The sequence below is a fragment of the Loxodonta africana genome, chromosome 18 (assembly GCF_030014295.1).
Source record: "Loxodonta africana isolate mLoxAfr1 chromosome 18, mLoxAfr1.hap2, whole genome shotgun sequence".
NCBI classification, from domain to species: Eukaryota; Metazoa; Chordata; class Mammalia; order Proboscidea; family Elephantidae; genus Loxodonta; species Loxodonta africana.
This window is the reverse complement of record NC_087359.1, coordinates 76,898,488-76,922,293: the sequence shown is the minus strand read 5'-3', so window position 1 is coordinate 76,922,293 and position 23,806 is coordinate 76,898,488.

Below are 23,806 nucleotides of genomic sequence, written 5' to 3'. Positions count from 1 at the left end.
GCGCCCTGAGGTCCTCGGAGCGGGACACAAAGCTCGAGGGTCCGCTCGTTCTCATCTAGCCATTGCATCGTAGAATGTGACATTTCTCTTTCAAATGGACTCAGAACAAAATACCAAAAAGTAGCGACCACAGCCAAGTGTTGGCAGGGCCCGGTGCCCAGGCCGCCTTAGCCGGGAATGTCTTTAACAATTGGGGGCCTGAGAGCCTGAATAAGAGCCGGAAAAGGGGGGTGGGAGGGGATGCCTCTACATGCAAGTCCTAAGGTCATTCAGTGGTGCCTGGGGAGCAACCCAGTTGTTGGGAGCGAGCTCCACTGACCTTTCTGGTGTCCTATGCTCCCTCAGACTCTCCTGGAAGGAAAGTAACCCTGACACCCTTGAGGTCGGAGGCCCATTCTAACGCAGCAGTTGTGTTACCGGAATGAGGTTTTTGCCTCTCACTGGCCAAGAATGAGCAGGTAAGGCACAGAATGAGCAGGTGAGGCACGTGTAGAGTTTTCCACACCAGCAAAGCTTTATTGAAGAGGCTTGCAGGTGGAGAAGAGGAGGGCCTAAAGCAATGCACACCCCCCATCTTACAAAACAAAAGAGGGACCTGGGTTTTTAAAAGTTCTTGGGGTGGTGGGAGATTCATGTTTATTCTCAGACATAGGTGGGGATATGTTAACTAAGGTGCAGGGGCAGCAGCTTTCCAAGATGGCTCCTGTCCTGGAGGCCTGTGGGATTCCTAGCAGGACTTATTATGGGGTGTCATGCCTGCACAGCCTCCCAGCTCCTGCTACAGCCCCTCACTGCCCCTGGGGGAGGTCACACAGCAGTCACAGGTGGATGTTCTGCTCATGTCCCTGGGGCAATTTTCTACAGCTGCTTCTGAAGGACAACTTTAAAAAGAAAAAAAAAAAAAATGTTTTTTTTTTTTTGAACTTTGCCATTATTTCCTCATACCCTGCCCCATTGTTCTGGGCAATGGCTTTGTTTCTGTGCCCTGGCCCATTACATGTTACTTTGTTTGCAGAGTTGGGGGGCCCTCTGTTCTCTGTCTTAATAGGCCCTGGGTTCCACACCTAACCCCCATTACCTCCCTGATAGTATAGCCTATCTCTCTTTTACTTGCTTCTCCTCTATCCACACCAGTCTCTTTGCTATTCCTCAAACAGGCACCCTCTGATCTTAGGGCCTTTGCTCCCTGTCTTAGTAGGGGGTCTGGCCCCCGACTGTGTGGAGCGAACTGCCCCTTCAGTAATTCTCTTTCCAGGAGTGAGAACTGCCAGTCTGTTTTAGGCTGGATCGGTCTGAGTGCATTGCAGAGAATTAGTGGTTGATGCGTGAGCAAGATTAGAGGTGGAGACATAGAAACAAAATATTCCCTTGGTGTTAAACTAATTTTAAGCAAGGTGGAAAGTAAGATTTACTTGCGAAATTCAGTTACCTTGGCAAACGGATAGTGTTTGTGGCGATAATTGGTCCTATGAGAGCATTGGTGACTTGGCACAAGTTTGCTCTCCCCCCAAATCGAGCACATAATGTCCTTGATTATTCCACTCCCCTCCCACACCCCACATCCACTCTCTGCAGGACTTTGAGGAACCCCGCGGAGTATTCTCGTCTACCTTTTTCAGGAATCGGTGGTCTCCTATCTTGCCTTCGTAGCCTCTCAGCAGAGTCTACTACCTTATGGTACCATTCTCATCTTGCTCTACCCTCTTTTGGGACCACATACCCCTTTGGGTCACTGAATAAAGCAGTGGATTCTTGGGGGTGGGAGGAGGGAAAATACACAAACATTGTGCACATTTAGACACACACAGACACACACACACAAAATGCATAAATGGACCATGCACCCACCGAGTAGACTCCAGATGGGGCAGCGGGGAGAAACTCACATTAGTGTGACATGGGGGGGCGATTTTGTTACTGGAAAATTGCCTCGGTTCTTGTCTTCGGTGTAGGAAAGAATTCAAACACTGAGAGAAATAGTGTCAAGCAAGCAGAGGTTTATTAGCTAACAGAGGGTTAGTAACAAAAGTACACTTGACTAGAGAGTGTCAAGCGGGCTACTCAGATACAGAGAGAATCTGAGAGCCCCGATAGTCTGGGCATTTTATTAGGGTTTTATACTGTTTTTTCTCTTATCTCTCCCTGTTAACGTTTAACAGCCAAGTCAGGGACCTTATGAAGTTAGGGACTATCTTAATGAGGAATGAAGAATGTCACCACCTCCTGTCTCTCCCTCTCCCCTACAATTTCACCACAGCCAACAGCAAGAAGTGTGATGAATGATGATAACGGTGGGACCAGAGAGGGAAATCTACATGGTATCCTGGAGTAGCTGACTTGAACTGAGTCTTCCAGGTGAGTAGGGAAAAGGGCAGTGCAGCTGAAGGGACAGTTACTCACCACCACTGGTCTGTCAGTTTGTCTTACTGTGGTGGCTTGCAGGTAGCTATGATGCTGGAAGCTATTCCACTGGTATTTAAATGTCTGCAGGATCACCCATGGTGGACAGCTTTCAGTGGAGCTGCCAGACTAAGACAGTAGGAAGAAAGGCCTGGTGATCCACTTCCAAAAATTAGCCAAGGAAAGTTTTATGGATCACAACAGAATGTTGTTGTCCTATATAGTGCTGGAAGATGAGCTCCCTACCCTGGAAGGCACTACACAGTGGCCAGAGCAACGGACTCAGACAGGACAACTATCAGGAAGACGGCACAGGAAGGGGCAACGTTTTATGTTGTATCCAGAGTCACCAGGAGTTGCAGCTGACTCCATAGATACTAACAACAACAACAGAGTTATTCAAAGTGGAAGTAGGAGAACCATAGTCATCAGAATCCCCTGGGGACAGGCTCAAAACACAGATTCCTGGGCCCCAAGCTGGCCCTAGGGCGTCACTCCACAGAGGAATTCAGGAATTACCTTCCCTCACCACTGACAGATCTGAATCATAATAGCATGGAAGAACCTTTGCCCTAAATAACCCTTTCTGGCAGTTCCTCTATTTTCAATCTGCAAATCGGTCTTCCAAGCCTAACCTAGGAGGTGAGGAGGGAAGGGATCAAACACTTACGGAAGATGGAAATTCCTACTATTTACCAGGTTGGCACTGTGATTGAGCCTTATATTCCTTTTCAACCACCCATTATTATCCCCATTGTACAGGCTAAGAGAGGTTAAGTAACTTGGTAGAAACTGGATTTTCACCCAGGTCTTTTGAGTTGAGCCAGCAGCATAGTTCAGTAGCTGAGCAAGGGGCTTCAGATCCTGGGCCGCGTGGCTTTGAATCCCAGCTCTGCTCCGTACTGTGTGCTGGGGCTTTTTAAAACAGTGCAGGGGAGGCGTCGCCAAGATGGTGGAATAGACAGACGCTTCCGGTGAGCCCTCTTTACACAAAGACCAAAAAAAACAAGTGAAATGAGTACATTTGTGACAAGCTAGGAGCCCTGAGCATCAAAGGCAAGCTTAGACAACAATCTGAGAGGCAGGGGGAGGAAGAGGCTGTTCAGAAGTGGAGAGGAGTTGCCAGACCTGAATCGTGGGGAGCCCTCAGGCACCATTCCCGGAGCGGTGCGGTGGGCTGGCACTAGTGTTCCGCAGCAGTTTCCTCAGGGAGAAGCAGCCAGCCACACAGCCCACTCACACACCTCCAGAAACTGAGGAGAATGGCACGCTTGACCAAAGCTAAATACTTGCATATATTTTACCGTGCACTCCCCCCCCACCCCCAAGCCGGCTTCAGCAGCGGAATCCCTGGGCCTGAGATAGACCCTGGTGAGCACCTAAAGCCATCTTCCCGGCCTTGGTGAAGGGAAAAATTTGCAACTGGGGGGAAAAGATAATTTGCTAGCTCCATTAACTGGGCGAGCTCAGGACAGAAGTGGCTCCTGTCCAGGCATAAACCATCCATGGATCTTGAGCACCTTTCCCTTCTGCATGGACCTGTGTGGGCCTGTTTCGGGAGAATAGGCACCTGTTGGCAAACTCCAACCATTTCAGCTGTGTGGTGAAGAGGTAAGTGTTTGACGTTTGATGTTGCTTTGCATATTAAACAAGGCCCTCACCTACCCACATCAGGGACCTAAGGACTAGTAGCTCCACTCAGGTCACCAAGCCACCTGCGACAGGGGTCCAAAGATAACTGGTACCTCTCAGTCCTTACAACCCAAAACTTTGAGTGCCCATGGTCCCTCTACAGAACCCAAGCACCAGCATGCTCTACGGAACAGAGACACGTTTTCCCCAGAGACGCTCGGGGGTCAGTTCTCAGCCCCCTGCCTTGTTCAGAGCATGACCCCCTGCTGTAGTCAGATACCGGTATATACGCCAATCACCCCTGCCCCTCTAAGATGGTAAGACAGAGCCTGTACCGCACACTTGATGATCAGCTACCTAGAAGCCTGAGCTGAATTCATACAAGAAAACTGAATGGACTCCTAGGCTGATATACCTGATAACAGCTCTAGCCAGCTGGGGACAGGACACCAGAGCTCTAAAGGTGAAAATAATCAAGCTAGCTCACTCAAGCACCTACAGGGGTATATCAAAACAAAACGAAGCAAGCAGCTACAACATAGTAAGCAAGCATAAACTAATACAATAACTTGTAGATGGCTCGGAGACAACAGTCAATATCAAGTCACATAAAGAAACAGACCATGATCACCTCAGCAGGCTCCCAAAACAAAGAATCCAGGGATCTTCTAGATGAAAGTGCATTCTTGGAATTACCAGATGCAGAATACAAAAGTTTAATATACAGAACCCTTCAAGACATCAGGAAGGAAATGAGGCAATATGAAGAACAAGCCAAGGAACACACAGATAAAGCAACTGAACAAATTAGAAAGATTATTCAGGAACATAATGAAAAGTTTAATAAGCTGGAAAAATCCATAGACAGACAGCAATCAGAAATTCAGAATATTAACAATAAAATTACAGAAGCAGATGACTCAATAGGAAGTCAGAGAAACAGAATTGAGCAAGTAGAAGCTAGAATTTCTGAACTCGAAGATAAATCACTTGGCACTAATATATTTGAAGAAAATCAGATAAAAGAATTAAAAAAAATGAAGAAACCTTAAGAATCATGTGGGACTCTATCAAGAGAAATAACCTACAAACGAGTGGAATACCAGAGCAGGGAGGGATAACAGAAAATACGGAGAGAATTGTTGAAGATTTGTTGGCAGAAAACTTCCCTGATATCGTGAAAGATGAGAAGATAACTATCCAAGATGCTCATTAAACTCCACATAAGGTAGATGTTAGAGTCACCAAGACATATTATAATCAAACTTGCCAAAACCAAAGATAGAGAATTATAAGAGCAGGGAGGGATAAAAGAAAAGTCACCTACAAAGGAGAGCCAATAAGAATAAGCTTGGACTACTTGACAGAGGCCATGCAGGCAAGAAGGCAATAGGATGACGTGTTTAAAAAACTGAAGGAAAAATATGGCCTGCCAAGAATCATATATCCAGCAAAAGTGTCTCTTAAATATGAAGGTGAAATTAAGACATTTCCAGATAAACACAAGTTTAGGGAATTCATAAAAATCAAACCAAAGCTACAAGAAATACTAAAGGGAGTTCTTTGGTTAGAAAATCAATAATATCAAGTATCAACCCAAGACTGGAACACTGGGCAGAGCAAACAGAAGTGAACTCAGACAGGGAAATCCAAAAAAAAAAAAAAAAAGCAAGATTATAAAAAAAAGCCCAAAACAGGGTAACAGCAATGTTATTATATAAAAGAAGACAACATTATAACAATAAAGAGGGACTAAGTAATGTAATCATACACCTTCCATATGGAGAGGAAGATACGGTGATACAAAGAAATAAAAGTTAGTTTTAAATTTAGAAAAATAGGGGTAAATAATAAGGTAATCACAAAGGAGACAAACTATCCTACTCATCAAAATAAAATACAAGGGAAAAATACAGACTCAGCAGAAACAAAATCAACAACAACATATGAGGAAAGGACAATATATAAAGAAAATCTACTCAGTACATAAAATCAAGTGGGAAAAAGAAACTGTCAACAATACACGAAAAAAGACATCAAAACGATCACACTAAATTCACACGTATCCATAATTACCCTGAAGGTAAATGGACTAAATGCACCAATAAAGAGACAGAGAGTGGCAGAATGGATTAAAAAACAAGATCCATCTATATGCTGCTTACAAGAGACATACCTTAGACTTAGAGACACAAACAAACTAAAACTCAAAGAATGGAAAAAAATATATCGAGCAAGCAACAATCAAAAAAGAGCAGGAGTGGCAATATTAATTTCTGACAAAATAGACTTTAAAGTTAAATCCATCAGAAAGGATAAGGAAGGACACTATATAATGATTAAAGGGACAATACACCAAGAAGATTTAAGCATATTAAATATGCACCCAGTGACAGGGTGCAAGATACATAAAACAAACTCTATCAGCATTGAAATATGAGATAGACAGCTCCACAATAATAGTAGGAGACTTCAGCACACCACTTTTGGTGAAGGACAGGACATCCAGAAAGAAGCTCAATAAAGACACGGAAGATCTTTTCTTTTTAATCACCTTTTGCTTTCTTTATGCATGATGTTCTTGATGTCATTCCACGACTCATCTGATCTTCGGTCATTAGTGTTCAATTCATCAAATCTGTTCTTGAGATGATCTCCACATTCAGGTGGGATATACTCAAGATCATATTTTGGTTCCCTTGGACTTGCTCTAATTTTCTTCAGCTTCCTCTTGGACTTTCATATGAGCAATTGATGCTCTGTTCCACAGTCGGCCCCTGGCTTTGTTCTGACCCATAATATTGAGCTTTTCCATCATATCTTTGCAATGCACCTGTCAGTTTGCCATAAAGTCGTTGCTTGCATGTTGCTCTGATAAGGGGAGCTATGCCACCAGTATTTCAAATACCAGCAGGGTCATCCATGGTGGACAGGTTTCAGTGGAGCTTCCAGACTGAGACAGACTAGGAAGAAGGACCTGGCGGTCTACTTCTGAAAAACTTGACCAGGGAAAACCTTATGAATAGCACAGGAACATTGTGTGATATAGCGCTGGAAGATGTGCCCCTGAGGTTGGAAGGCCCTCGAAATGCAACATGGGAAGAGCTGCCTCCTCAAAGTGGAGTCGACCTTGATGATGAGGATGGAGTAAGCTTTCAGGGCCTTCATTTGCTGATGTGGCATGATTCAAAATGAGAAGAAACAGCTGCAAACATCCATCAATAATCAGAATGTGGCATGTCTGAAGTATGAATCTAGGAAAATTGGAAGTTGTCAAAAATTAAATGGAATGAATAAAGTCCTAGGCATTAGTGAGCTGAAATGGACTGGTATTGGATGTTTTGAATCAGACAATCGTATGGTCTATTATGCTAGGAAGGACAAGTTGAAGAGGAATAGAATGGTATTCATTGTCAAAAAGAACATTTCAAGATCTATCCTGAAGCACAACACTGTCAGTGGTAGGATAATATCCACACACCTACAAGGAAGACCAGTTAATGCAACTATTATTCAAATTTATGTACCAACCACTAAGGCCAAAAATGAGGAAATTGATGACTTTTAGCAGCTTCTTCAGTCTGAAACTGATCACACATGTAATCAAGATGCATTGATAATTACTAGTGATTGGAATGAGAAAGTTGGAAACAAAGAAGAAGGAATGGATTTTGGAGAATATGGCATTGGTGATAGAAATGATACAAAGATCACATAATAGAACTTTACAAGGCCAATGACTTCTTCATTGCAAAATACCTTTTTTCAAAAATATAAATGGTGCTTGTATATGTGGACCTCACTGGATAGAAAACAGAGGAATTAAATTGACTACATCTGTGGAAAGAGACAATGGAAAAGATCAGTAGTGTAATTCTTCTGTATATGTATTATTGCATTTAATGGGTACTAATGGTTTTTTAATGGTTCAATTACTACCATGAGGAGGTCCACAGTTTTGCTTTTTTTAACATTAGAAAGGGATTCTTAGCTGAGTTTGTGCTCCAAAAGAAGGGTAAATCAAGAAAGAAGAAAAGGCAGGCAGGAAATGAAGGTCCCAAGCCAGGAAACAGTGAGAGGAAGTTGGGGGTGACAGCTGTGTGACAGGTCTAGGCAGGACCTAGAGCACACTGGAGGGCAGATCTCTGGGAGAGAGAGCTCTGGGGAGAACGCAGACTAACTGCTATGGCAGAGCATTCCAGGGGAACTGAGGATATGATAATGTGAAGTCATAATATCTACTAATTTGTTTTGTTTTAGACAAATTGCAGAGTAACCTGGTCACGAATGTCCGAATGCAGTAACCCTACATGGGGACTCCTGAGTCCCAATTTATTAAAATGTATTTTTAAATGCATAGTACAAACACGTGGTATCCAATTCCAAAGGTACAAAAGGGCATATGGTGCTGCAGTCTTCCAGTTTCCCTCCCTGAAGGCAACCACCATTACCAGTTTCTTGTGTGTCCTCCCAGAGTTATTCTACACCAGTGTTTTCCAGTAGAACTTTCTGTAAAGATGGAAATAGTTTCTACATGCATTGTCCCATTGGGTAGCCATTACTAGAAATAGCTAGTGAGCACTTGAAATGTGACTAGTGTGACTTAAGAACAGCTGTTTAATTTTATTTGTATTGACTTAAATTTAAATAGCCACAGTTTTATACAAATGCCACACAACACCTAGTAGCATACTGTCAAAATGGCGTGGTGGCATTAGACCTAGTCTAATTTTGTGAGGGGAGAGAGAGTCACCATCAGCATCAGCCCAAGGCTGATTCCTATGAGGCGGAGGTCAAACATACCTCCATCCTCCAACCCTTTTACCTATTCTGACACCAGCCGTCCCTCCCACGGCATTCTTTACTCTGCTGGGTTCAATAATTCATCACAGTGGCCACACAGAACTCACAGACCATACTCCTAGTTATGGGATTTACTAGGGAAGTAACAGGTTACAATTCAGGATCAGAACAACTCAAGATACAGTTCTTTGGTCAGGACAGCTTTCTGAGGAACTGCCTAATTGTTTTTCACACCAGCTACACCATTTTACGTTTCTACCAGTGATGTATGAGAGTTCTAATTTCTCCATATCTTTTTCAACACTTGTTATTTTCTGTCTTTTTTATGATAGCCATCCTAATGGGTAAGAGGTAGCATTTCATTGTAGTGTTGAGTTTCATTTCCCTGATGCGTAGTGTCCCTGGCTGCATAAAAAATAGTGGTTAACATTTGGCTGCTAACCAAAAAGTCAGCAGTTCAAGTTGATTCAATGGTAATTTTTTTTTTTTTAATGTGTAATGATGTGGAGCATCTTTCATGTGCTTATTGGTCTTTTATAAATCATCAGAGAAATGTCTATTCAGATCATCTGTGCATTTCTCAATTATTTGTCTTTTTATTGTTGAGTTGTTAGGGTTCTTTATATATTGTGGACCCTAATCAGACAGAGAAGTTGTAAATATTTTCTCCCACTCTGTGGTTTATCTTTTCACTTTCTTGACAGTGTCCTTTTGAAGCACAAAAGTGTTTAATTTTGATGAAATCCAAGTTGTCTATTTTTTTCCTTTTGTTCTGGTGCTTTTGGTGTCATATTTAAGAACTCATTGCCTAATCCAAGGCCACAAAGAGTCACACCTATGTTTTCTTCTAAGAATTTTATAGTTTTAGCTCTTCTGTTTAGGCCTATGAGGCCACTTTGGGAGTCCTGGTGGTGCAGTGGTTAAGCATTCGGCTGTTAAGTAGAACTTCAGCAGCTGAAATCCACATCCACCAGCTGCTCCTTGGAAACCCTATGGGCAAGTTCTACTCTGTCCTATAGGGTTGCTATGAGTCGGAATCAGCTCGACAGCTATGAGTTTGGTTTGGTTTTTGGTGAGGCCATTTGAGTTAATTTTTGTGTACAGTGTAAGACAGGGATCCAACTTCATTCTTTGGCATGTATATTGTCAGCACTGAGCTCTGTACCTGGGAGAGAGTAGGCATCGATTACGAATTCTTGAATTTTGAGGAGACTCTTGAGATGCCCACTTTTAAATTTACTTTGGACAGGGCAGTCAGTTGGTCTGCCCAAGGCAGGCTCTGCCCCCTTGTCCGCCTCAGGGGAGGCTGATATCTAGGAAGTTGCTTGGGGAAAGTGGAATCAAAGCACTCGAGCGCTGTGACTCGGTGTCGGAGCTTCCCGTGTCTGTCTTCACAGAGGAGTTGTACCAATTCATTTGTTCTGCACTCAGCAGAGCCACTGGGCACCCACTGTGTGGCCAGCCTGCTGGGCTCCCTGCCTTTCGGACAGAGTGGGGATATGCCCTGCCTATCTGCCTCTGTGGTTCTCATCTTTCTATGCTTTGTGATAAGTGCTGGGAAGGACAGGTGGGGGGCATCTCTCTAGGGTGACTTGCATGTCCGAGACCTGGGAAGTTGTCAGTTGGTTTCATAGTTTAACTCCTAGAGGACAGTCTCAGTTCTAAGGCTTGGCCCTAATCACCACCCCCAGGAACCACCCACTTAGGACATGTGTCCCCTCCTCTAGTTATGGACACAGGCAGTCCCTTCGCCTTTTTGAAAGCCTTCTAGAGATACCACCTCCTCGCTCCTCGGCCAGACTCCCCTCCGGGATTTAGCTGCAGTTATTGGTGTCCTGATACCTTTAGTGGCTTTAGGTGGCATATCTTCGTCTTCAGGCCCTGGTGGTGGGTACTGCTCTGGTTTCGATCCTTGGCCTGTGGTAGAGCCTAGCGGTTTTCTTCACTGTCAGAGGGGCAAGGAGCTGGCAGATGTGGGGCCCTGAGTAAGAAGTGGGGTCATGGTAGGAAGAGGGGAGGAAAAGGGGAAACAGTGGCACTCACACTAGCTTTTTCTCCCTCCCTCCTTCCCCCATGCCTGGGGGCCTTGGAGAGTGAGGAGGGGAGGAGAGTCACCTCAAAGCTCCAGGGCGCCAATATTCGCAGTAGTTTTCTCTGCATTTAGAGGACAGAAGATTGTGCCTAGAGTATCATTTCCTGGCAGCTGATGCTGTGGTCAGCGGCTATGTCTGAGCATTTCCTAGCGGTCTTCTTCTCCTCAAGGAGACGGAAGCCCTAACCAGTGGACATGCATAGTCTGAAAATTCCCACTTGTTTCCTTCTTCCTTCCAGTTCCCTCACCCTCCCGTTGCTGCCTTGCTATTAAGGACGTGTAGAGTCAAGATTTATTCCTGCATCATCATAACTCTGTGCCAGGCCCTGTTGCTGGAGATACCAAGAGAAATTTAGTTCCCAACAGCCTTGTAGATGTTAGGATGAGACGAAACACAGAATGACATGGGAGCCCAGTTGAGGTCCCTAACCCTGCTGGGGCAGGAGAAGTGTGGGCTAGAAAAGGGTAAGGAAAGCTTCCAGGAGGAGGCCATGACTCTTGAAGGACTGTGGTCTTTCCTATCAGGGCTTTTAGCAAGGGTGGGTGAGGATACCACATGATTCCCAGATGTGTATGCCAAGCCAGTGGGGTTGCAGGAAGGCCACATGGTGACTGGGAAGCCGCTCCTCCCGCCCGTTTTCCTCAGGGAGCTCCCCTGTGTCTCACTGACCTAGGCAGGCTGGGTTCAGAATCTGACTTTGTAGATGGTCCCCAGTAGCCACCTTGGGTGACGTATCATAATGTCCTTGGTGAAGGACACACCTGCCAGTTCTGAGGACCCTGAGGACCCTCTGTGAGGCCTCTGCTGTACCACGGCAAATTAAAAATCTCTTAACCAACTGGATGGTGCCCAGCTACCATTACTGAACATTTTGATCAAAGATTCAATAGAAGAATCCTGATCAAAAGGGGAAAAATGCAGAACAGAATTTCAAATTCTAATGGATTCCAGACTTTCTGGATCCATCAAGGCTGGCTGAACCACTGAAACTATTGCCCTGAGATTATCTTTAAACCTTAAACCAAAAAAATACCCTGAAGTCTTCTCTAAACCAAACAATAGTTTAGCCTAACTGGTAAAGAATATCTGCCTTGAGCATGTGCTCTTTTAAGAACTATATGGGATCAAACTGACAACAGCAACTTGGAGGATTAGATGGGAAATTTGAGAGGCAGTGAGTTTGTGTTAGTAGGGGAGAAACAATTCAGAAAAGGAGGATGAGAATGGTTGCACAACTTGAAGAATGTAATCAGTGTCACTGATTTCCTCATGTAGAAATTGAGTTGGTGTTTGTTCTGCTGTGTATACTATAAACAACAACAACAAAATTTTTTTTTTTTTCAGTGTCTTAGCAGACCCAAGGGGAGAAAAATTTCTTCACCTGCTATACCCCAGATCTCTGCCCGATTTCAAAAAAGAATCAGGTGGACATAGTGGGCACATTCTGTATAGAGCCATCTGTTATGGGGACTAGGATATATGGCAGGAGGGACCAAGGGAAGCAGTTGGGCAGGTGGGTGGAGAAGGGCCTGTCCAGATGAGGAGCTATGAGCAGTGAGATCTGGAGGCTCAGCTTTAACACCTGTGCCCCTATTTTCCTCAGAGGTCTGTCTTTCAAAGTAGGCATCTGTGATGCCAACAAGAATGTGAACACACGGAAAACGTGGAGAGAAGAAGCTTTGCCCCCTCTCTCCGTATCTGAGACAGGACAATATGTGGCATATGAATATGAGAAATTACAGATGGATCTACCCGAGTGGGGGAATCTTTGTCTTCCAGCCTTGGGTTTATTAAGTCTGGACAATTGACCTTTGGGGACCAAAAGAATGTTCCTAAATATAACTGTTACAGGGAAAGGCTTCCCAGCTCAGGACTAAGACCTGCCTAGGTTCTTACCTTCTTCTCACCAAGAATGACCAGGAGAGGCTCAGAGGTTGCACACAAACAAAGGTTTATCAGGGACAGAGAAAAAGTAAAAGGCTCAGGAGCGGGGGCGGGGGGGGGTGGTGGTTTCCACTTACGCTAGCCTCCAGTCTCTCACTGAACAAAAGATTTTTTTAGGGCTTATTAAAGTTTTTAGGTGGGAAAAAGGCATTATCTTTGTTCATTAGATAGGAGATGATTTCTAGGAGAAGGGGAGGGATCATGAAAATCGGATGCACTCACAGTTAGAATTCAATCAAGATGGACTTCCTCGCAGAGGTTGCTGGAACCAAGATGGAGTCTGTCACAAAGGCTGCCGGGATGTTGAACAGGACTTCTTCTGGGTTGTTGTGCATGTGTGATGCCTCTGGATCTTGGTTTGAGCTCCAGCGAGGGGTCCCTGTTCATGTTTGTCTCATGTGGAAGGTCATTCATAGGCCACGTTGATCTTTAGTGCGCATGCTCTGCACCTGGTGAGGCCTTGAAAAACAACTCAGGAGGATTATCGGTAATTTACAGCTGGTCCAACACACGGGGCCTTGAAAAGTAGCCCCTGATCTTGTCTAAGCACCTAGTTTGTTCATCACAAGTAGTTTTTGGGTGTCAGCAGCAAAAGTTATATGGTGGTCTGCACTTAGGTTTAGATTCGGAGACTATTTAGTTATAGCTGGTTAAGCACACGGCCTTGAAATGTAGCCCTCATTTAATTCAGCCAGCCCAATCTCTTTCTTGTCTCGCTTCCCCCCAAGAGACTTTAAACCCACAAATCTTTATGGGAATATGGATAGAGGTCTCTGCTTCTGTAACTTCTTCATGCTGAACCAGGGCGTTGTTCCTGCCTAGCCAAGTAAAAGTCTCTCACCACCTGTTCTAATGATATATATAAGGGCTGGCATGCTTTTCTTTGGGTATAGGTTAGAATCTCTGCATTATCATTAGCTTGACCTGAAATTGTTGAAGTCGTGAGGAAATAAACTTTACAAAAAAAAAAATACAAGGAGGCTAAAAAGTCATGATCTAAAAATTAATAACGAAAGTATAGCTACTATAGGTCCCAGTAAGGGTAAAAACCTAAGTGAGCGAGGGTGGGTATCCCTTGATCTGGGCCCAGATGTCCCCTTCCAAGGTCTTCGGAACATCACGAAGCCATACTGCATGTTCTAACAATCTTTTTACCCTTAATTTCACTTCCCCAGAAGAATAGATGTACATGCAGTAAGAGGTATTAGCTAAAGGACAAACTCTACCCTCTTCTGCTAATAAGTAGTTCAAGGCTACTCTGTGATCCATCACCATGTTGGCCAAAGAGTCTAATGAGGTAGCAAGGGCTTTGAGTCCCTGCCCAGAATCTTCAGCTCTCCCCTCCACTATAGAGGATACATTCTGGATTTTGTAGGCATTATAAATAACACTCACTGTTACTCTTCCCAAGGCCATTGTTGGGGCCATCACTCCTAGAGTAATGAGAGTGAGGGGCTCTGGTTTCCCTCTGGAAACTTCACTCTTTTTCCTCACCTATGTAGATACTTATCTATTGCTGGGAGGTGTCTTTTTTTCATTTAAACAGGAACTTCAGATCTTCTACTCATTCACAGGTATAGTTTAGGAGCTCTTCAGGGAAATCTCCGTCTTCTTCAGTAGCCTTCTCAGTCCTAACAGGGAAAGCTTTTATCTGTCCTGTAAAAGTGTCAGCTTAAACCAGCACATACTCATAGCCTTGGCATGGAGGCATGCCAGTAAACTCTATTTGCCGGTCTTCTCCTGAGTAGGTTCCTCTGTGTTGGACTTTTTTTTACAGGCGGAGGAGGTACCAGGTACGACTGAGGCTTGTTTTGTTTTGGGCAGCTTTTACCATAGAGCACCACTTGTTTAACCACTTTATATAAGTTTTTTTCATAAAGGCACTTACTCAGCAACTTCACTAATGCATCCCCTCCACAGTGGATGGCAGAATGAAAGCACTGAACAACGTTCTGTAGTCTAGACTTGGGAGCGTAGAGAATTTTTTTTATCACTGACTGGCTACCTACCTGGGCCTTCTTGGGTATACCCCCTTTTGGCCCCTTTTTCCGTTTCCTTTTCAGCTTCCTTTACTAGGAGGGCCCTACCGCAGGTGGGTGCTTGGAGGCACCCTTGCCAGTATTGAGCTACAGGGTCAAGCTGTTTTGAAAAATAAGCTGCTGGCCTGGCTATAGAACCAATTTCCTAAGTGAGGACCCCTTCTTTCTCATGTACAAACAGTTTAAAGGGCTTTCTTAAATCTGGGAGCCCTAAGGTTGGTGTTTTTTGTTTTTTTTTTTAATTCCGCCTTTAGTTTATCAGAAGCCTTCTGACATTTTGGGGTCTAATCTAAGGGAGCTCTTTTTTTCCCTTTTAAGGGCCTTCGACAGAGGTCTTGACATAAGGCCAAAGTTAAGGGTCTAGATTGGGCAAAATCTACCATCTCCAGGAAGCCCCTAAACTGCTTCCCGCTGGTGGGTGTCGGTAGGGCAGTGATGATCCTCTTTAGCTCTCCAGCCAGCATCTCTTTCTCAGGGGTCAGTATAAAACCTAAGTGGTGAACCTGCTGTTCAGGGATTTGGGGCCTTTTCCAGGACACATAGTATCCCCATTCTCCCAAGAAGTGTATGTAACACAGTAGTTTTTTCTGAACTTTCTTTAGTTGGACGGGCTATTAATAGATCGTCTATACATTGTAATAACATACTACCTGGCAATTGTAATTCTCTCAATCCTCTAGCCAGGGCATTTCTAAATAAGGGAGGGTATTCCCTAAAACCTTGAGGTAAGCGAGTCTAGGTATATTGGGTGGTCTCTGGAGTAAGTAATGTTTTAACACTGGTCCTATTCCCTCTTGGGCTTTTGGTTTTAGAGGGTATTGTCTCCTTCCGGGATAGGGTGTGTTGGGTCTTGGCTTGATTAACACAGGAGGCATATTTTTAGCCAGGCCAAGAGTTGGGATGTCCCACACTTCTGGATTTACCTGTTTTAAAAATTTTCTGAGAGATGGGTTCTCAAGCTCAGGAGTCTTCTCTTTATTCAACATAAGCAGTAGCCCTAAGCTCTGACTTTTGTCTATAGCTATGGTGAGTTCCCCCTTTTCTAAACAGACTGTTGTGCCCAGCTCCGTTAATAAATCCTTCCCTAGCAAGGGAACAGTGCAGTCAGGCACATACAAGAAAGTGGCATAGAGTTCTCTGGACCACTTCACAGGAAAGGGGGAATGTAAAATTCCTTACCTTAGGCTTTCTGTCTACCCCAATGGGCGTGCAGTCACGACCGGAGAGTGGGCCTGGATTTTGGGTTAGAACAGAGAAGGCAACTCCCGTGTCTAGTTAAAATTTAATTTCCTTATCTCCCATGTCGAGAGTAACCCGAGGGTTCTCACAGGAAATAGTGATGGTCTTCTGGCCGGGAGCTGAGCGGACTTCTGGGCCTTGTCAATAGGGCCACTCTTCCTCTTCCTCTGAGAGGGACATCAGGCGCTATGGGCCTGCCTGAACTGGCCTCTGGGGGAAGTCAAGTGGCCGCCCTGTTTTAGGATGCTCAGGACCCTCTGCCTTCTGATGGCCTCTCTTTTTGTAATACTCGCCCTGGTCTGGCTCGATACTCACCGGCCGATGAAGAAATTCTCATGGAGGTTTTGGTCTTCAGGATTTCGTAGGGTTACCTTGAGATGGGCTCTGAAGTACTACTGCCAACAATCAGGGCTTTTTCTTTCATTTTATCCTCTGTTGCCAGATCTCTGTTATTAAAGACCTTAAAGGCTTCCTCAACCAGTTGTGAGAGTGGAGTCTGGGGTTCGGCCTCTATCTTTTGCAGTTCCCCTCTAATATCTGCTGCAGACTAGGTAATAAAATGCACAGTTAGCAAAGCCTTTTTTTCCAGGCTTTCAGGGTCAATGTTAGAATATTTCTTAAAAGCCTCTGTTAACCTGGTGAGAAACATGGCTGGGTTCTCCTCTGCTATCGGAGTAATTTCTTCCACCCGATCATAATTAACAGGCTTGGCTATACACTTTTGAATCCCACTTATAACACGTGTAACTATATGGCCTTTTTTTTTTTTTTTTTTTTACCATCTCCACTGTAATCTCAGTTCGGCTCTGTGTCAGGGACTGTTTCTTCCCTTAGTCTGAAAGTAACATGTGTTGCTTGTGGGTGCTTAACATCGTCCACGTGTTCTCTAGCCTTAGTCGGGATCTTAGTTTTTCCCTGTGCTTCATCAGCAACGACATTTTCTCAGATCTCAGATTGTATATTTATGTAAATAAAATAACACTTATTTCTTAAGGTACAAACTGTTTCTTGAGAGAATAGGAAATCTAATATTATTTCAATTTGTAAAATCATAGCTCACATTTCAGAAGCTTTTCGGGTTATGATATTTATAACTTTAAGTTTATCAATAGGAATGTTCAATTCAAGAGTTAAAATATCTAAATTCACAAGTTAGATAATTTAGGAGAAAAGAGGAATGTGGTTTCTTATCTCCAACAAGTAGGACCTTAAAGCGTTTCTTATTTCTAGAAAGAAAGACCTTAAAACATTAGCAATATTCTCACATAAAACCCATAGTATCATTCTGTTTATTCAGCCTTATGTAGTTAACTTCTGTTCCATATGCTACAGGATCAACTGCACTCTGTGAACCCACCAGCATCTACATAAGAGTTCTGGAAATTTTGATTGAGTCTAGTCACGGTTCCTTTTATAAGTCCAATGTAGTCCATCTTTTTGTTGAGATATTCTGGTCAAATGTTTTCAGGAAATCAGCAAAGTAAAAACTTATCTGCAGATGACAAAACTTAATAGGTCATGATTCATTTATAAACATAATTCTTAAAGGTGAAAGACGTGATAGAAATCAATTACAAGCACAGTGCAGAGGCCAAATAAAATCAGTTGAAAAAAAACTATAGAGAAAAATATTTTCCATAATAACCGTTAAGCATGTTTTTAAAGAACTTCAAATGTAACACATAATCATCTTGAGGCATGATGGAATATAGTCAGGACATACCAGAACATTCCAGAATTATCAAGTCTCTAAATACCTGAATAGTAATTCTTTAATTAATCCATTGGCTTTGACATTGCTAGATTCAAAAATTAAAGTTTCAACCAAGTTAGCAATCATTTGCTGCCTAATATTAGGCAAAAATACAAGAGAAAATACTAACACATGAATTTTAACCCATAGAGAATCAGACCCCTCTCTTGATTTTAACAATATATTCTATGTAATTTATGTCATGTTAAGTAAACCTTTTTAGCACTTTTTCTTTATAAAAAAATTTTCGTGGCTTTCAAACTTGTCAGAAATTTATCATAAGTTACCATGAAACAATACTTTAGTTATTTAACCAAAGATCTGAAAATAAAAACCTTAGTGTTTTTTTTTTTTATTTATTTTTTCTTTTTCCGTAAAACCATGTGCCTTGGTTTCTGACTCAGGAATCTTATTCTAGTGACAGACTGAACCTCTGTCTTTGAAACAAATTATACAAAGAAGAGATTAACTCCTTAACTCAGTAATCAAAGAAAATTTTGTTATTTTAACAGCGAGAAACCTAATTCTTTGTTTTATATGTTAGTTAACATTAAAGCTCTTAAAAATCTCTTAAACCATTAAACTTTACTCAGACAGATAAAACTTTGAAAGGCAAAAGGTAATTAATTTCTTTCTCTTTTACTGTCCTGGAACTGCTACTTTGACTTCAAGACAAATTATTACTATTATTTTTCTATACCAGCTGCACTGGTCTCTTTCTAAAGGGGTATGGGGCTTTCTCTGCTCCTGTGGCCTTGGTCTCCCTCTTTTTCCTTCTTTCTTTGGGGGATGGTCTTTAGCCTGCAAGGCAGCAGTTAGGAAGACTGTCTGGCAATTTGGTCTATAAATCTTTTCCTTATCTCAGTTAGAGTATACTTGGCAGGCCATTCTCATTAGCTGAGAGATTTTTAACCCTATACTTTCCGAGAATTTCTTTTTCTTTAATTGATTATAAGAAAAGAATTCTCAGTGTTTAAGACTGCACCCTAGGGCTGAATCTCCTGGTTTGTTCTCTTGATCTCTCACTGTATCCAATAAACTGTTCCCAAGAACCTAGCGTTTTATGTTTATGGGTAGCTGATACCATTAGCTTTTTCTTTTAGTCCATAGGAATTTATTTGTCTCTCATGCTGCAGCCAAGAGCTTTCTCAGCTCTGGGAAAGAACCTCTTTTTTTAATCTTAACACTCTGTCTGGAGTGTTCTCTGTATTGTGATTCAAATCCCAGTCTACACTGAAAGTCTGTTCTCCCCATGCATCTCTTTTTTTTTTTGCCCAATCAATAAGTTCTCAGGAGTCTCTATAAGTATTTTTTATCTTGACCCAAATTTCTTTTTACCAATTAATTTCTATGCATCACACATAAATGACACATAAGACACAGACAGAGGCGACGGAGATGATCTTGCAATCTCAACCTCTCAGACAGCTCCGGTCACACATAAAATTCACACATAAGACAAACAGACAAACAGAGAGCGCTTGGACCAGACAAGCCAGGAAGGGAGAGGGGGAACAGGGATGATTTTAGTGAGGTCTAACATGTTGTCTGAATCTCCACTTCAATCTTTCAGATACCTCTTATCCCCAAAACCAGGGTACAAGAACCAGAAACAGACAACATCCAGAAACCCTAAAATAATGGCCGTCACAAACTCATATATCTGCCCAAAATCTAGAGTCACCAAGAGTCCCTTTTCGCGATCACAGATGCAATAATGGGACTGCAGTGAGAAATGCACTAACTGGGCAAAACACCAGGGCTATCACCCACCAGTCAGCACTTAATGAAAAGGAAAATAAAATGGAGAGGAAAGTAAGATAGGGGAGAAAAGAGAGAAGAGAGAAAAAGCCAATTACCATGTCTGCAGACTACACCAGTTTTCAAGGGTCTTGGAGTCAAGTCCCTCACCGTAAACAAACAGTACCAAGTCTGAATTACCAGGTCTCAGGCTCGATTACCAGGTCTCGGATTTTGGGGCTGGTCCCCCTGACTGCAGAAACCAAGTCTCAATCAGGAGGGAATACCAGGTTTGACACATGCCAAGTAATCACTCCACTCATGAGACTCCCCTGATTGCGCAGGTCCGGGCAGGTGGCTTTCAGCTCAATCTGGGAAGAGTATCTATTAAGCATGCCTGATTTATCAGGTTTACCAGATTTTGGGGCCAAGCCCCTCACCATAAACGTCGGGTCAGGACTTTCTGGCTCAGCAAAAACAGTCAGATCAAGACAGAGAAATATCCTTTGTTCTTGTGGAAACCTGGATGAGAGGAGCAGACACGGAGATCTACTCACCATAGGGAGGGACACAGGGCAAATGGTGTCCTGGCAGGTGCTTGTCTGTCCATCAGGGTTTAGTAGGTCTCCTTATCTGCCCCAAGACTTGGGTCTGAGGGAAAAAAAATGAGTCCTGCCGCAGTTGCCAAATTCTGTTACAGGGCAAGGCTCCCGAGCTCTGGACTAAGCCGTGCCTAGTTTCTTACCTTATTCTGACCAAGAATGACCAGGAGAGGCTCAGAGATTCCACACGAACAAAGGTTTATTAGGGACAGAGAGAAAGTGAAAGGCTCACGGGGGAGAGAGGGAGAGGGGTTTCTACCTACGCTGGCCTCCAGTCTCTCACTGGAGAAAAGATTTTTTCAGGGCATATAAAAGTTTTTATGTGGGAAAAAGGTATTATCTCTATTCATTAGATGGGTGGAGATTTCTAGGAGAAGGGGAGGTATTATGAAAATCAAATGCGTGCACAGTTAGAATTCAATCAAGATGGACTTCCTCGCAGAGGCTACTGGAACCAAGATGGAGTCTGTCACAAAGGCTGCCGGATGTAGAACAGGACTTATTCTGAGATGTTGTACATGCGCGATGCCTCTGGATCTTGGTTTGAGCCCCGGCAAGTGGTCCCTGTTCATGTTTGTTTCATGTGGAAGGTCATTCATAGGCCACGTTGATCTTTAGTGCGCACGCTCTGCACCTGGTGAGGCCTTGAAAAACAACTCAGGAGGATTATCGGTAATTTACAGCTGGTCCAACACACGGGGCCTTGAAAAGTAGCCCCTGATCTTGTCTAAGCACCTAGTTTGTTCATCACAAGTAGTTTTCGGGTGTCAGCAGGTAAAGTTATATGGTGGTCTGCACTTAGGTTTAGATTCAGAGACTAGTTACAGCTGGTCCAGCACACAGGGCCTTGAAATGTAGCCCTCATTTAGTTCAGCCGCCCAATCTCTTCCCTGTCTCAGAACCTGTTGTTGTAGAGTCAGCTCCAACTTGTAGTGACTCTATAGGGCAGGGTGGAGCTGCCCCACCGGGTTTCCAAGGCTGTAAACCTTTACAGAAGCAGACTGCCACATCTTTCTGCCGTGGACGGGCTGGTAGGTTTGAACTGCCGACGTTTTGGTTAGCAGCTGAGCGCTTCACCACTGTGTCACCAGAGCTCCATAATGTAAATGTAGTTACTGTGTTTCACACTATGGAATGTTCTCAGTAGGTAGCCACTTATTCTAGAGAACCAGGGTGGACATAGTGGACAAATTCACAGTGGAACATTGTTGCTACTAGTCATAAATTTCAGTTTGGGTTTATTATTCTCCTCTCTAAATGGCGCTCAAATCTTTGTGGACTTCTAATTTCTTTGACTGGGATATATGGCTATGAATTGACAAAAAGCTGTCCCATCCGTCTTTCATTATCAGTCATAGTCTTTCTGTTTTGGCAGGTGAAGAAGCATCTCTGGGGGCTGCAGAAGGAACGTTCATGAAGGCATTACAAGCCCGGAAGAAGAACACCAGCACTGAGCTCACTATTGAGCCGGAAGAAGCATCCTCAGACAAAAGTGTTAATTTGTCAACTGTCCTGAATGAGCCTCTGGACTTTCATGATGAAAGTGATGTTATTAGTGCCCTAAATTACGTATTGCCTTATCTCTCCGAGGGAAATCGAGAAGACAGAGAATTGACGTTATTACCAGTCATTAAACTGCTTTTTTTCAAAGGTACAAGATAGAGAAAAGGCCCTGAGTGATTTGCAAAACAACGCAGGGAATCCCCCTCTTAAGCCGGAGACAACCATGCAACTTACAGAAGTAAATTGAGGAAGCTTTATTACTAGGGTATTTTTTAGATGCAGAAATTCAAGAAAAAATTGATGAGGTTAAAAAGAAAGAAAAAACTGCCATGCTTATGTATCCCAACTTTTTAGGTGCCAAATTTAAATGCCATATCTTTAAAAAGAAATTGGGAACTGCTCAACCCCAGGAAAACCACCTGGCAAAGATCCAGAGAACAGGTGTTGGGAAAAGGCTGCAAAGGGTGAACAGAGTCCTCAAGAGGCCAAGGGGCATAAAGAAAAGGCATTTCAGAGAAATGGAAGATCCTAGCGTCAGGAGGAAACAAGGGTCCAAGCCATTTATGGAAAATATGCCCAAACCAAGAAGGCCCCTAAGGCCTCTCTCAAAGAAGGTGGACTGACTTCTCAAGGTGCGGAGGCAAAGGAAGTTAGGGGGAGTCTCCTTCAACACAGAGCCTTTATCCATCAAGGAACATAAGGCAGCAGTCTCTTCTTTCCTGAAACAATACTCCATGGGCAGGCCTTCTACCTCTCCTCCTTCAAAAGCCCCACCTGAGGCTAGAATTCTGTCAAAAGACTTGTTCTACACCATTTTTGTTTTAGAAGAGGCAAATGCTAGAGTTAAAAATATGGAGGCTCCTAAATCAGTATCACATTCCAGAAAAAGTTGCATCCATCATAAATCTTGCTCTCGTGTGGTTCACAGAAGATCAAAGGCCAAAACGAGTCAAAGGTTCAGAAAGGTCCATAGACTGATGGTTAAAAATAGACGTCCTTCCTCTGCAGTGAGGAGTCTGATAAATTCCCCTCCATGAGAGGCTTTTTCATCTTCAGGAGAACTGAGTTCTCCAGAAAATCCTTTTCAAGAATTGTTTTCTTTTTCCAGAGCCGTCTGCAGAAACCACTACTGTACACAATGCTACTATGCTAGATGAGACTACCCCTGAAATCACTGCCCACAAGGATCCTTCCACTGGAGATTCTGCTGTGACTGCAGACAACGTAATGGCACCTGTTAAACAAACAATTGAAACACAATGGGAATACCATAACATGGGCCCTGACTTACCCTCCAAATCCGATGGCTCCTCTCTCCCATTGCTCTCATCCTTGGGGGATCATTTCTCATGTAATCCAGACACTGAAAGTGGACTGCTCAGAGCCCCAGGTACAAATGGCCTGTGCCAAGCTCATCTCCAGAACAGGCCCCCTAATGAAACTTCTCACTGAGCAGCAAGAATTTAAGATGTCCAAGGCCGACTGGGATACAGACCAATGTAAAACAGAACTATATCAATGAGAGCACAGAAGACCAGAGTGAGTAACCTTAGGAGTTTGAGGCTTCTCCAGTGTAGCAGGAAGCCCCAGCTCAGCTTCCAAAGCTCTCAGAGGAGGTTGAACCTTCTCCAGGTCAGCAGGAAGCCCCAGCGCAGCCTCCAAGTGCTACCGAAGAAGTTGAAGCTTCTCCTACCCAGCAGGAAAAGCCCCAGTGCAGCCTCCAAATGCTACCGAAGAAGTTGAAGCTTCTCCCACCCAGCAGGAGGCCCCAGGTCTGCTTCCACAGAGCCCAGAGGAGGTTGCATCTTCTTCAGTCCAGCAGGAAGTCCCAGCACAGTCTCCAATGCTTCCAGAGGAGGTTAGACCTTCTCCAACGCAGCAGGAGGCCCCAGCTCAGACTCCAGAGCCCCCTGAGGAGGTTGAACCTTCCTCAGTCCAGCAGGAAGCTCCAGCACTACCTCCAAAGCCTCTAGAGGAAGGTGGAACTTCTCCAGTCCAGGAGGAGTCCCCCGCTCTACATCCAGAGCCATCTCAGGAGGTTGAGACTTCTCCAGTGCA